Source organism: Oryza sativa, chromosome 6, assembly GCF_034140825.1.
Source record: "Oryza sativa Japonica Group chromosome 6, ASM3414082v1".
Classification (NCBI taxonomy): Eukaryota; Viridiplantae; Streptophyta; class Magnoliopsida; order Poales; family Poaceae; genus Oryza; species Oryza sativa.
This window is the reverse complement of record NC_089040.1, coordinates 22,918,473-22,931,288: the sequence shown is the minus strand read 5'-3', so window position 1 is coordinate 22,931,288 and position 12,816 is coordinate 22,918,473.

Genomic DNA, 12,816 nt, shown 5'->3' with positions numbered 1-12,816 from the left:
AACTCCGGTGAGCTTTGCCGCCGCGGATTGGGTTGTGACAAGTTGGTATCAGTCGCTTTGTTCGGTCTCGGGGCTGTCTCTCACATTCTCTCGGCTCGATCAGTAAATCCTGTGGCTCCGTTCGTGGTCTTCCTTCGGGTTGTCGCCGCGGTAAATCATAGTTTGGTTTGATTGGGTTTGGAGGAGACGACGCCACGGCACCAGCAAAACCTAGTGCGCAGGTTCGGCACATGGTGGCGGCGATGGAATCTATGGAGGAGCGTTTGATGGATACTCTCAAGGCACTAGCACTCAAGGTGGATGGTGTGGAGGACATCGCCAAGCGTTTGACGCAGATCGACCTCAAGCTGGCGCAGCAAGGCGAGTGGCTAGATCGGGTGCAGACGAAAGTGGATCTCTCCATGACGTCCCTCGGCCAGGTTCAGCAAGAACAGAGTCAGGTGGCGCGTGCACTGAAGGCGGCCGCGGCACCACCAACACCACCACTGCCGCCCCCTCCGCCGCCTCCGCGTCCTCCACCACTGCTTCCATCTCCGGAGTAGCCGTTGGGAGCATCTTCATCTTCATCAACACCACCACCAACACCACCGCCTCCACCACCTGTTCATCGGTCTCGTCAGGTACCAGGTCATCAAACTGCTCCTGATGTTTCTGATTTTGGGGATTTGGGGCGACGCCAGTGGACTCCGAAGATGGATTTTCCTAAATTTGATGGTACTGGTGTCCGCGTGTGGATTGATAATTGTGAAACGTATTTTGCCTTTTATCAAATTGCGGAGGGGTTTATGGTGTCAGCTGCTGCTCTGCATCTAGTGGGGGATGCTGCTAATTGGTACCAGGTGTGGAAGTTAGAAGTGGGTTGGCATGATTGGACCATGTTAAAAATGGCTATCGCTGGAGAATTTGAGGTTAATCTCAGGAGTCTTAAGATGGATGAACTGATTTTGTTGACACAGACGGCACAGTAACTGAATATCGTTCCAAGTTCAATCAGTTGGTGTATCAGATTAGGCTCTATGATCCTTCTCTGTCTGGTTCGGGGCTAATTAATCATTTTGTGTTGGGATTGAAAGATGAGTTGCGTTCTTTTGTCTAAGCGGTGCATCCAACTTCTATTACTCAAGCATATTTGGTGGCTTTGGCTCATGAGGGGGCACAGCTTGGTAATGTGGGCAAGAGACATTTTCAGAAGAGAGATCCTGTTGTTTGGAAACAACCTGAAAAGCCTAAGTTAGCCACTGGGGAGTTATGGAAAGCACAGCAACTCAAGGAATATCGTCGAGCTCACGACCTTTGTTTCAAGTGTGGGGATAAGTATGTGCCTGGACATGTGTGTGTGAAACCAGATAATGCTCAGCTAAAGGCCATGGAAGTTCAGGAGGATCAGGTGATTTTGTCTGATGATAATTTGGATGCTGTGGTGGCATCTGACATGGTGGAAGATGATTGCAATTTATCTTTGCATGCCATGGCTGGTACATGTTCTGCTTCTACTTTACAGTTGCGAGCAATGGTGGGCAATCAAGTTATTCTGATTTTGGTGGATTCAGGTAGTTCACACAACTTTGTGACCGCTGATTTGTGTACTAGGTTACAGCTGCATCCTGTGTCAACTGTGCCAATTTCTGTTAAAGTGGCTAATGGGGAGTTGTTGTCTTGTGAGGCCACAGTGCCTTAGTTTACTTGGTGGATTCAGGGATTTCATTTTTCTTTTCCTATGAGAGTTATTGCTATGGGGGGGTTATGATGTGGTGTTAGGCATGGACTGGTTGACCAAACATAGCCCTATGCAGTGTGATTGGGTTGCTAGAAGCATTCAATTTCCCTATCAAGGTGATTTGATAACCTTGCAAGGCATTCAGTCTACTCCTTTTTCTGCAGTTACTGAGGCATCTGTTCATCAGGTGGTTAAGTGGACTCAAGGCAATTATATTTGGGCTATGGCAGTACTTGAACCAGATTTCTCTAAGGGCTCCCCACCTGTTGAACTAGCTGTTCAGTCAGTATTGGATAAGTTTTCTTCCGTCTTTACTGCTACCAATTCTTTGCCTCCTCATCGTGTGTTGGACCACTCTATTGCTTTGATTCCAAATTCGGTCCCTGTTAATTCCAGACCTTATAGGTATTCTCCAACACAAAAAGATGAGATTGAAAAGCAAGTTTTGGAGATGTTGAATGCTGGTTTGATTACTCCTAGTTGCAGTCCATTTGCTTCACCTGTTTTGTTAGTTAAGAAGCAGGATAATTCTTGGAGGTTTTGTGTTGATTATCGGCGGCTGAATTCTTTAACTATTAAAAATAAGTTTCCTCTGCCAATAGTTGATGAGCTATTGAATGAATTGGCTGGCACCAAGTTTTTCTCTAAACTGGACCTTCGCAGTGGATATCATCAAATAAGGATGTTAGAAACTGATGAATTTAAGACTGCATTCAAAACTCATCATGCCCATTTTCAGTTTCGGGTGATGCCATTTGGGCTCACTAATGCTCCAGCTACTTTTCAGTGTTTAATGAATTCTATTTTCGCTCCATTCCTTCGTAAATTTGTATTGGTATTCATGGATGACATCTTGATCTATAGTAGGAGTTTGGAGGATAACATTCACCATATAGAGTTAGTGTTACAATTGCTGCAGCAACATCAATTGTGTGCTAAGCTTTCTAAATGTTCTTTTCCTCAAAATAAGTTGGAATACTTGGGGCATATCATTTCTGCTGAGGGTGTGGCTACTGATCCAGAAAAAACTAGGGTTATGCAGGATTGGCCACTTCCTAGCAATGTCACTGAATTAAGGGGCTTTTTGGGGTTAACTGGTTATTATAGGAAGTTTGTCAAACATTATGGCATCCTGGCAAAACCTTTAACCATGTTACTCCAAAAGAATGCTAAGTTTGTATGGACACCTCAAGCTCAGTCAGCATTTGTTGCTCTTAAAGAAGCTATGTGTTCTACACCTGTTTTAGCCCTTCCTGACTTTGCTAAGCCTTTTGTGATTGAGACTGATGCTTGTGCCACAGGAATTGGTGTTGTGTTGTCTCAAGAAGGACATCCTGTGGCATTTTATAGCAAGGCATTGGGAATTGTGAATCAGCGGCTGTCTATATATGAAAAAGAATTTTTGGCTATAATGATGGCAGTTGATCGTTGGAGATCTTATTTACTTCGGGGTCCTTTTGTTATCAAGACTGATCACAAGGCTCTTTGTCATTTAGATGATCAGACTTTGGACACTGAGTTACAGAAAAAGGCGATGACTAAGCTTATTGGATTACAGTACAAGTTCCAGTATAAAAAAGGAGTTGAGAACAAATCTGCTGATGCACTATCCAAAGTAGGGCATTTTTTTGGGATTTCTGTGGTTCAATCTGTTTGGGTTTAGGAGATTCTCAACTCCTATGCTGTAGATTCATCTGCTCAGCAGTTACTTTGTGAGCTAGCTGTCTCTTCTCCAAATGCTAAGGGTTTTTCTTTGTCTAATGGTTTAATCAGGAAGGCTGGTAAAATCTAGGTGGGTGCAAATTCTGCTTTATAGACTAAGTTGATTGCTGCCTTCCATGCATCTGCTATTGGGGGTCACACTGGTGTGCTAGTCAGTTATCAGAGAGTAAAGAAGCTGTTTGCTTGGGTTGGTTTGAAAAAGGCTGTGGAAGAATTTGTCCAACAATGTTTGATCTGTCAACAAGCAAAGCATGAGCATTGCTCTTATCCTGGTCTCTTATAACCCTTGGTGATTCCCTCTGCAGCTTGGCAAGATGTTTCTATGGACTTTATAGAAGGATTACCTCTGTCAAAAGGTGCTAATGTAATCTTTGTGGTGGTGGATAGATATACAAAGTTTGCACACTTTTTGCCTCTCAGGCATCCCTTTTCAGCCTTGCAAGTGGCTAAGGTCTATCTGAACAATGTGGCATCATTATATGGGTTGCCTAAATCTATTGTCTCAGATCGTGATAAAGTCTTTACTAGCAACTTTTGGCAGACTTTGTTCAAGCGCTTTGAGATTCCTTTACATCTGTCCACAACCTATCACCCACAATCCGATGGACAAACTGAGCGAGTGAATCAATGCCTTGAAATGTATCTCAGGTGTGCAGTTTCTTCTACTCCACAACGTTGGTGTGCGTGGCTCCCTTTGGCTCAATATTGGTACAATACATGTTACCATTCCTCTCTGCAATGTTCCCCTTATAAAGCCCTATTTGGTCAAGAGCCATCTTGCAGTATGGTGCCTGAGCTTACTCTGTCCACTTTTGACAGTCCTTCTAATTCTCCTAATGCTGATCAGTTATTCCAGGAACGTGCTATGTTCTCTTCTTTACTGAAACATCATTTGTCTCGTGCTCAAAATCGTATGAAACAGACAGCTGATGCTAAGCGCACACTGCGCTCATTTCAGCCTGGTGATTTGGTCTTACTGAAGTTGCAACCTTATGCTCAAAAGTCTGTTGTGGCTCGTCCTTTTCCCAAACTGGCGTTCAAGTATTTTGGTCCATTTCCAGTTGTGGCTAAAGTGGGTTCAGTCGCATATAAACTGCAGCTCCCTGATCATAGTGAGATTCATCCCGTTTTCCATGTGTCTCAATTGAAGCAGTACATTCCAGATGCTTCACCGGTGTTTTCCACTCTTCCTTCTACTCTGCAGTTGGATGCCACTGAGTTGATTCCATCTGAGATTTTGGATCGCCGAATGGTTAAGAAAGACAATGCTGCAGTGGTTCAAGTCCTGGTGCGCTGGGGTACTTTGTCGCCGGAATTGGCCACTTGGGAGGATTATGACGTGCTGCGTGCTCGGTTTCCTTTGGCACTTGTCTGGGGCCAAGCTGGTGCTCGTGGGGGGGGGGGCAAATGTCACGTGTGCCATTACCGGACATCACAGTGGCGACAAAGGAAGGAGAACAGGGGAAAGCGTAAAGTGAGAAGACGTGTCTTCGCCAAGAAAGCGTATTGTGTAAAGAGAGTGGTAGGTGTGTGTGAATGCCAAGTGGGGCACAGGAGACAGCTGTGTGAGTGGAGGATAAAATCTCCTTGTCGTTGTACTGATACGATTACGAAATGAGAAATGAAAAAGAATCTCTCCTCCCCCAAGTTATGTCTCTTCTTCTCGCCTAAGTCTTCTTCTTCTTCTTCTTCCCCATGCCAGTTCATCGTGTCCCTCAACTCCGGTGAGCTTTGCCGCCACGGATTGGTGACACAGAGCCATCCCAGTAGATGCTCTCGGCCTCCCCACTAGTGGATCCGGTTGCCACCACTCCGACCGGCCATCGGCGCTGGCAACGCGACCGCGTCCTCTACGGCATGCTCTTGCCCCATCATCCACATCGATTTGGGTCTTTGGGCCACTCCAAGGTCTAGCCTTCAAGGGCATGTCCGCCTCCACCATGTCATCGTAGGGCACCGGTCCGCTGCCTTGGTCAGGTATGCAACCCCGTTGCTTTTTTTTTTCTCCTTTAACCCTCCTAATTCTTAGCTTTATCTGTTCATCCTAAAACTCATAGATACGATCGATCCAATCCGCACTGGTGCTCACTCTGCAGCGTGATCTTGAACCTGTGGTGAATCCATGGAATGATCCCCTAATTCGGTATATACTGCCTTCTCATGCTTAAACCACTAAATTATCTAATAAATTTTGTACTGTTATATGCATATAAATCTGATCTGGATCCTTCCCTATCCTTATCCCTATTTACTGATCTCCTGCTCATTCGGTTGCAGAATCACACACAGAAAAGCAATGGCATCAGCTCATGTGCCAACTACTGTGGCTTCTATTTGGAGGTACTAACTCTGTTTTTTGTCTTCTCCCAGTGATATATGTGCCATTGGATTGCTCATTCTGTTATTTAGGTGTAGTTACATGGTAGCTATGGTGGTTACACTATGAGCAAGTACTCTTCTAGTCTCTTGAATCTCCCTTGCTTCTTTTCCCTTTCGAACAAGTCATTTTTCTGTGTTAATCCATTTACCCACTTTATTTGTTGATAGAATGACTGATGTATGCATTTACCATGTTCTTTATGGACAATCTTAGATCTGCAATGTTGATGCTTTCACAATAATCTTGGGTTATTACTATGTCAAATCTTTGAATTTGACTTCTTAAAGTTTCTATCATATCTCCTTTTTTTGACTTATGCTTAATCTCTATGTGCAAACTTATTCCAGGTCTATAGACTACCGATTCCCCCTAACCTCGCTTTATTAATTGATGCCTAATTATCTAACCTAGCATGAGTGGCTATTTCTTTCAGACAAACACTACAATATTTATACACTTTTACCCACATAATGTTAAGTGATTCAAGCATTTTGGAAATTACAGGTGGTGATATTAGTCATCTGATATTGAAATATTGCCCCAATGTTTCTTACTTCTAAACTTTATTTGAATGAACCATTCGTAATAGCTCATATGTATTGCTAAATGCAACAACGGAGACAAAAATAACTGTTACATTTCCAATGCAAATGTGTTTAATAAGCTCCTGGTTGTTTGTCTGGATCCCAATGTGAAATAATACTTATACTTCAGTTTTTCTTGCAGGTCCAACAGATGGATATAAACTTGAGACTGTTTCTCTGAATGATGCGAGTGCTTATCTTCTGCCCAAGTCAGCTGATCTACAGTTGGGGAGGTTTCTTCTTTGAGCAACAAGGTGGGATCATTACCTTCTTTTCCATCCTTAAAAATCATTAGTGCTATTGCATATACAATAGAAAGATTCACATGAAAACATTGGTTCAAAAGTGTTCGGGTGGTCTATATTTTCGTGGATCCTGGTATTGATTCTGCCACTTTGTAGTTTGTTGATCGCCGCTGTTTCAAACCAATAGAACTAAAAACAGAGCAACAAAGTGTCTACTGCATCAGAAATTTTATGCATGGTATAAACTGTTATGTGTTGTTTCTGAATGCATTCTACATATATATTTATTGTGACGCTGACAAGTTTGTTTACACAAAATTTTTAGTAGCTTCTTTCTTGGCTATTTACGCACGTTGCTGCTGTGTATATGGTTTCTGTCCAGTCTTTTCAAAAGAAGCATAGTAAAAGTTGTTGGATTCTTACAAGGGAAAAGCATTTTTCTTCTATAAGATATGTCAAGATTTCAAACAACGGTTTTCCACTGTAGCGTTCCTTTACTCAAATACAAATTGCCATTTATGTCCACCTATTTGTATAATTATATTTTGTGCTTGGTCTACCTCGGTATCTTTTGGCATGTGAGATGCTGTTCTTTCAAATCTCTGCCTCAAATTTAATCAATTTTACACAATATGTGCCATGTGTGGGACTGCTATTATCTTTTTCAGGCAAGCATCTTGCACATGATTGTTTTGGAATTTGTTACTGGTCCATCCTTTCATACTGAATTTTTCCCTTGGTAAACATGCTTATGAACTTTTCGTTACAAGTTGGATTTCACGGTATGACTTTGTTAAGCCATTTTTTTGCTAGGAATTTTCATTAGATTATTTGGGATTTATCGGTGCCATGTTTATTGCCCCTCTTGGGAAGATGAGATCGAATATACTGATAAATGAGTGGCCATGCAAAATTTAGCTTTAGACATGATGTAGAACATATCTCATTATTCAATGCCACTTTGCAAAGGAAGTATCTGTCATCTACTATATAGATTGTTGCGAATACATGTAATGATGTGTTGTTTATTATCAATCTTAAAAAGACAATCATCTTTGCATCGGCAGGTGTCATGAAGAGCATAGCTATGCGGAAATGTTGAATGTTTCTCTGAAAGTCCATGTTTTTGTGGACTTCTCTAAAAATGAGGAAGAGCGCTCCTTGACTCCCCGAAAGAGATGGATCCTAGCATCCTCGATGTAAATTATTTCCCCACGTAGTGTTAGATTACCATATCGATGTTTACATACCGGACATTTGTATTTATTATGTGCCATTAACTATATATTCCGCGCACGCAGCGGAGTGGCTGTTTCTTTCTAGTACTTATTATATGACACCATATTGCTCTTTCCAAAAAAATATAGCGATTACTTCCAAATAAAAAAAATAATTGTATTTAGTCATGTAATCTTCTCCACATTTTACTTCGTATAGTTTCTTATTTCAATATAGTGCGATATGTTTTCTTTCAATGCTAGAGAAAAGTTTCTTCTATTGTAAAACTGAAAACTATGTTACTTCTACAATGTGAGTAAATTACTATTAAATATAAGAATATACTCTTGGACTCAATTTATGATATATTTTGAGTGTAGTACAATGGTTAAATTGGATCTTAAAAATAATGCACGGTTTAAAAATATAAATCATCGAAGGTTCCATAGAAAAATATCAGTGTAAAGAGATTATCAGTGTAATGATGGTTGATTGGTTGATGTTGTCATGCGCACGTGGATAGACATCTCTTTTCACGTACAATTTTAGCTAATTCCTTCTATGCCCCTGAATTTTTCTTACTTGTATGCCCCTAAAATTTAATTTGGATCCCTTCCATACCCCTCTTTCTAGTTGACCGTCTAATTTCTATAAAAATGACCATTTTACCCTTTGGATAAACATAGAAATTTATGAATTATATTATTGAAAATGTAAAAGTTTATCGCATGAGACTATTATAGTTATGAGTTTGTTGTGCGATACATTATTTATGAAAAAATAATTTTAGATAATGAAATAGAAAATGTATTTATTTTATTTTTTAAAAAGCTATAAAAAATGAGGAGCATTCATACAAAGATAGACTACTAATGCTCATGATATTTTTTTATGAATGCTTCCATTCTATTATCCTATTAAAATTTCAAATAAGAATTTAAATTATTACATCTGTTTTATTTTCAAAATTTATGTCAAAATTTTCTACACTAATTATTTAATCTCATTAATTTCATAAAATGCACATATTTTGCACTCAAACAAAATTTTCAATCGTTTTCAAGCGTATATTCAAACCTAAATTATCAAGTATATAAAAGACATTTGCAACCAAACTTAGCAGCAAAATGAAGGAAAATGTAACAGCAGGGGTATGGAAGGGATCAAGTTGAAATTTCAGGGATATAGAAAGAATCGAGTAAATTTCAGGGGCATGAAGAGAATTGGGTGAGTTTTCAAAGGTCTAGAAGAAATTTACTCTAGATTTGATACTTTATAAGTATCGTTCGATACCTGAAGGTACCAACTGATACCTCTTCGGTACCAGTTGTACATATTGATACCCGATACATATCTAAGCTGAGAGGGCGGAGATAAGAAATGATGAAGATGGTTTATTGATAAGTCTAGACGAGAGGAGGAGGAGGACCAGGTAACTTTATGTATACTTTCTATATAGTTGGTACCCACTAACAATTATTAGAAGCTAAAGCTCAATATGCAAGCATGCCATATCATCACCCACTAGCAATTACTATTCTAGCCTATTTAAATCTCATGCAAGTATGACACATCATCTACAATATTATATTATAGATATCAAGAGTAAATTGCATTGGCGGTATATAAACTTGTTGGGTGAGTGCAATTTAGTACATAAACTTGTAAAATGTTCGTTTCAGTACACAAACTTGTCTAGTTCGTGCGAACGAGGACCAAAATAACTTGGCAATGTTAATTTTACGAAGCTGATGTTGATTAGGATCTAACGTGCGTACGTCTAGTGAGTATGCATAAGAAATGCAATATTTATAAATTTGGTCTCTACTTTATCCTTCATCATGGAAATAATGAATTTTATATATTTCTAACCCTTATATCATTGCTCGAATTTTTTAATCCTTTTCTCCAATCACTATATCCTATTCTATTTTTTATTGAAAAGGTGTATGTCTAATAGCAACCTTCTCAGATATATGTTTACACAATATCCTAATCTGCTTCTAAATCAATAGGATTAGACATGTAGTGTCCTTTTCACCTTCCTCCACATGCACCAGATAAGTTCATGCACCAAAACGAGCATTTTGCAAGTTCGTGCACTAAATTTTGCACCCACCTGAACAAGTTCGTGTACCGGCAATATAATTTACTCATATATCAATAAGTATGTGTCAAATCATCTTCCTCAAATTATTTTCTCAACATTTCAACTTTTATCATTTCAAAAATATTTAACATATATTCATTCATGAATCCCGCGGCAATGCGCGGGGTATCACCTAGTTGATACTATAAATGACATACCAAAATCCCAATAAAAACATCTTTAATTTTAATAATAGTAGAGATAGAGATTATGTTGTATCGCAACAATTGTGGGATGTGGTATACATACTATACGAAAATGGACAATAAAAAATAGTTCCTGTTAGAGGCTAGATTTAATTCCTTTAATAAATATTTCCAACAATGATTTATTAAAGAAAATTTTATTTCCAACAATAACTTCACTTTGTAAATGGTTTAAGTTTTAGTATAAATTATCGAATAATTTTAATCCTTGGGAGAAAATCAGAGCATGACAGCTATGAGTCATAATCACAAGCGTAATCTCGCAGGATAGCTAGGCCGAGGATGACTGGCTCAGGAGAAGGCTCCTAATAGGGGCCACCTTGGTTATGTCCGATGGGCCCATGATAGGCTATGAAAGGGTAAGAATGCCCCTGTAAATAGCCAAATCAAGGGGATAATCATATAAAACCCTTATAAGTAAACTCTAAGGTTTGTTTATCATGCCTGTAAGTTATAAGGACATATTTGATAGGGCTGCAACTCTTAATTTTTTGGGGCAATTTCGTTCTTGCCCCTACTCCGATGTCCAATATTGATTTTGCCCCTGGTTTTCAAGATTTTCGTTTTTGCCCCTACTTTTTTGAAATGAAACAACCATTTGCCCCTATTCTGTTAATTCTTACTAAGGTGTTAAATGTGGGGTAAAAATGATAAGTATACCCTTAGATATTTTCCCGTATTTTTGTACACCACTTTTCAAATTTGACCTAAATTTTGGCAACTTTCACAAAATTTTGACAAATTAAATTACTGCTATAATGACAGCAATCAATTTTTATTTTGATTATGTCAAAAGTACGGGAAAATATCTAAGGGTATACTTGTCTTTTTACCCCCCATATTTAACACCGTTAGCAAAACTTAATGAAACAGGGGCAAACGGTTGATTCATTTAAAAAAAAGTAGGGGTAAAAACGAAAACCCTAAAAATAGGGGCAAAATCAATATTGACAATCAAAGCAGGGGATACATGGTCCTAGAATGTATTACATCCCTCCAAAATCCATTATATTATAGGACGGAGGGAGTAATTACTTTATTATTTTTGTCCAAGTTTAAGAGAACTGTTTGTCTTTCGATGATAAATTGGCCATTATAGCAATATTAATTGTACACAAGTAATTTCAACGATTACTTCCAACTGATTCAAGCTTTAGTACGTACATGCTTCTGAAGTAGTTGTCCTGAGCAGTAACACATTGTTTGAACTTTGAATAATAACACACCAGCAGGACCGGTGGCTATGACCAATTAATGAACTAATCTGTGGTGCGGGTCATTTGGACTCCAAACCGTGCTGCAGTTATCGCCATTGACTATCAGAGTGCAGTGTTGGTTTTTACTATTTTTGTTCGTGTATGGATAGTACCGAAATTTCAGAAATTACGGTAGTTTTGTTCTTAAATATTTTTTTTAAAAAAAAATAGTTTAAAATTGAATATTTTTTACCAAATAAATCCAAAATTTTGGGTAAAATAATTTCTTATCAGGGATCTGATAGACCCAAAATTCCCAAATTTTCGCTCTGTAGTTTCAAACCATGCTCATGATATTGGTAAAAAAACGTTTGTTTGACTAGCTTTGGTGAGCCAACCAGCTGCTGGTATTTTCGGAAACCATGCTCAATTACATCTTCTAACATGAAAACGGAGGGAGTATATCGATTTATATAATTTTCGGAATCCCTGAGATCCGAAAATTATGTTACCTTCTTTAAAAAAATAGATATAATTTTCGGTGGCGCTAATACACGCTGCGCGCGGAATATTAGTTCGAGCGCCGCACAATGCTCCCTCCTTTCGGTTTTACCCTTTTTTGGCACCCACCTTTCCTCTGCATCCCACCTTTTCTCTGTCCGTTTTTTTACCACCCCACCTTTCGTGTTTTTTTTCTCTTTTCCATCTCATATGCGCTCCATGAAAGGGCCTGATAAAATATTAACCATCCAGATTTCGTGTTACATTCATTCTCTCCAGTTTTTCTGTTTTTGTGTTTAGTAAAATATTTGCTGTTAGTTTTTCTTTCCGAGTTTTCTGTTTTTACAGTCTCCCCACATTTCAAAACTAACGAATTTACTCTGGCCCAGAGTTTTCCATCTACTCCCAGACTCCCACATCTGCTCATTTAAAAGTGACAAATTTACTCACATAAATACCCCCTTCAAAAGTAATAAATTTACTCACATCATACGGCACCATTCCTAGATGGCTGTAAAAGAATTACTACCAGCTTACAAGGACGCGACTCCGGCTCAGGCGCCCGATGGGAAGAGGTTAAAATCGGGCGCTGATGTCAGCATGACGTCAGCAGCCGATTTACGTGCAAAACTACTTTAAACTGATTTTTCTCTTAAATTACTTATCCAAATCATGATCTGATTGCACCATTAAATTCATTACAATTAAATCTTCAAAACAAGACCACACATGGATATATTCTGACGAAAAAAATTTAGCTTATTATTGAATTATTTTTAAATATTGCACGATGTTCCACTAGGTATATCGGAATGGTTTCATCGAAAATGTTTCACTCATTTAAATCAGGTGTTGTTTCACCTTATATAAAAATAATGTTTCAGCAAATAACGAAAAA